General features: G+C 39.5%; 2 non-coding genes across 2 annotated transcripts; both read right to left on the bottom strand.

Moving 5' to 3' along the window:
• Positions 1-328: 328 nt before the first annotated feature.
• TRNAL-AAG (transfer RNA leucine (anticodon AAG)) lies at positions 329-409 on the bottom strand. The gene has a single exon. It is a non-coding gene; the product is annotated as a tRNA-Leu (tRNA).
• A 1,850-nt stretch (positions 410-2,259) lies between these two features.
• On the bottom strand, positions 2,260-2,340 carry TRNAL-AAG (transfer RNA leucine (anticodon AAG)). The gene has a single exon. It is a non-coding gene; the product is annotated as a tRNA-Leu (tRNA).
• Positions 2,341-3,179: the final 839 nt, after the last annotated feature.

The raw sequence follows: 3,179 nt of genomic DNA on the forward strand, positions 1-3,179 counted from the left end.
GTGTCATTGTCAATTTGGCGTAGTTTTTGGCAAGGTTTAAAGTATCCCACAATACCATACGATATTAGCCGATACGTGTCCATATTTGACCAAACCGATACAATACATCTCGATATGTCTCTCCATTGAATTACACTAAAATACATTAGCCAAAGCGATACAATACTCGATATAGGACGATACGTTTCTTAAAATCACCTGACCCATACGATACTCGATACCGATATTTTAAACCTTGGTTTTTGGGTGTTTATATTTTTTTTGTCAATTATCTTGGGGTCTCATGTCTTGAAAATTTTCCCAAAAAATAAAACAAAATTATAAATGTTGTTGAGAGTGGGATTTGAACCCACGCCCTTTCGGACCAGAACCTTAATCTGGCGCCTTAGACCAACTCGGCCATCTCAACAATGAATATTTTAAGTATGTTAAAGTTTCCTGTTAACTCTTGCAGGGGTAAGACCTATCTTCTTCGCATCACCAATGCAAGGATGAATGAGGATATGTTCTTCCCAGTGGCCAACCATTCCCTTATTATTGTAGGATCATATCGAAGCTACCTAAAACCCAACACAACCAGTTATATCATGATAATCCCAAGTCAAACCATGGATTGCCTCTTGAAAGCAAATCAAATTCCCAGTCACTAGTACATTGCCTCTAGATCTTGTTATAGTGGGTTAGGAGTTGCCTATGATAACATCACAACCTGCTGTGTCCAAAAATTGATCACTCCTTAATACGTGCCTGTAAAAAAAAGGTTAGATGTAGGCCAACTTAGTAGTTAAGAAGCCACCTCCAAAGGTTAAATCAATAATGGATCACCACAAAGCTTTGGCTAATTACAAACCTTAATTGAATAGCGATAATGGTGGGAAACGATTCAGATACCTCTGGTTCATGTGATACTTTTGTTTATAAAGGATTCACCTCTTATTCTCGATCGTTGGATTCATTTATGATCCTTCTTGGTAGCCGTCCCATCGTTGGGTTTTCTCCCTTCTTTTTGATTCAGTTGCAATTTCCATGTATGCTCGATCGTGTATCCCGATTTTAACAGGAGCACGTCGCTTCCCAAAATTGTCGGGTTCCTTCACCCTTACGCTACTTATTGGTTCAACCTTCAAACCAGTCTCGACCAGAGTCCCCAACCCGATGGCGATTGAACCTGGTTTGTTATTATTTTATCCTTATCATGAGCCCCTTAGGCCAAGTGATCGGTATGACGCGACTGATTGCTTGGTTTGCTTTTTCCTTGATCACGAACCCCTAGAGTGGTAGGGTGAATTCCAAATGTCCTCCCATTCTCCAAATGTCACATTTATTGCTCTTGTCTGCGTAACGGTACGCTTCATCAAGCCGCACTCGCTTTTCAAATCCCATGCCTCTTTTGCCACATGGCCCTAGGGAGCAAGCACCATCACGATGGCGTTATGCTCGAACTGTCTTCTTCCTCCCATTGTTGATGGGTTAATCTTATTCATTGGATCATGTTTCAAACCGTCGTTCGAACTCGACCATTGATCTAGATGCATCTCATTCGTACACAATTTTGCTTTTGGTCTATTTAAACTCCTTCATTTCTCAACTTTAACTTTTACTTCTCTATTTTGTGAATTCGTTTGTGCTTGAAGACTTCAGCAAGTGCCTGCTATTTCTAGTTTCTCTGCTTCGTTCTTCAACTTTATGATAAAAAACGAGTAAGTTTCCTAGTTCCTTGCCTTGTTCCTTCTTCCTTACCTCCCTTGCTTTTCTATTTGGGGTTCATGACTTCTGCAGTAGTTTTCTTAGGTTCCATAGCTTTCCATTTTCTTCGAACAACTCCTTAAAGACCACGTTTTCGTCTTTAATGGGTAGTGGCAACTAGTAAGACGTCTGATGATAACTCCATTGATCCTATGATTGATGGGGAGGATCTGCTAATCAACCCAGCCCCTTAGCTTCAATTTGGCATAGTTTTTGGCAAGGTTTAAAGTATCCCACGATACCATACGATACTAACCGATATGTATCTATATTTGACCAAACCGATACGATACATCTCAATACGTCTCTCTATTGAAGTACACTAAAATACATTAGCTAGAGTGATACAATACTCGATACAAGACGATACGTCTCTCAAAATCACCTGACCGATACGATACTCAAAACCGATACTCTTTTTTTTTTTTTTTTTTTTTTTTTTTTTGTCAATTATCTTGGGGTCTCATGTCTTGAAAATTTTCCCAAAAAATAAAAAAAAAAAATTATAGAAATTGTTGAGAGTGGGATTTGAACCCACGCCCTTTCGGACCAGAACCTTAATCTGGCGCCTTAGACCAACTCGGCCATCTCAACAATTAATGTTATGAGTTTGTTAAAGTTTCTAATTAACTCTTGCAGGGGTAAGACCTATCTTCTTCACATCACCAATGCAAGGATGAATGAGGATATGTTCTTCCCAATGGCCAACCATTCCCTTATTGTTGTAGGATCATATCGAAGCTACCTAAAACCCAACACAACCAGTTATATCATGATAATCCCAAGTCAAACCATGGATTGCCTCTTGAAAGCAAATCAAATTCCCAGTCACTAGTACATTGCCTCTAGATCTTGTTATAGTGGGTTAGGAGTTGCCTATGATAACATCACAACCTGATGTGTCCAAAAATTGATTACTCCTTAATACGTGCCTATAAAAAAAACGTTAGATGTAGGCCAACTTAGTAGTTAAGAAGCCACCTCCAAAGGTTAAATCAATAATGGATCACCACAAAGCTTTGGCTAATTACAAACCTTAATTGAATAGCGATAATGGTGGGAAACGATTCAGATACCTCTGGTTCATGTGATACTTTTGTTTATAAAGGATTCACCTCTTATTCTCGATCGTTGGATTCATTTATGATCATTCTTGGTAGCTGTCCCATCGTTGGGTTTTCTCCCTTCTTTTTGATTCAGTTGCAATTTCCATGTATGCTCGATCGTGTATCCCGATTTTAACAGGAGCACGTCGCTTCCCAAAATTGTCAGGTTCCTTCACCCTTACACTACTTATTGGTTCAACCTTCAAACCAGTCTCGACCAGAGTCCCCAACCCGATGGCGGTTGAACGTGGTTTGTTATTATTTTATCCTTATCATGAGCCCCTTAGGCCAAGTGATCGGTATGACGCGATTAATTGCTTGGTTTGC

This window comes from Hakea prostrata, chromosome 3 (genome assembly GCF_041222555.1).
Source record: "Hakea prostrata isolate BN-2017 chromosome 3, UWA_Hpros_2, whole genome shotgun sequence".
In the NCBI taxonomy this organism is placed as follows: domain Eukaryota; kingdom Viridiplantae; phylum Streptophyta; class Magnoliopsida; order Proteales; family Proteaceae; genus Hakea; species Hakea prostrata.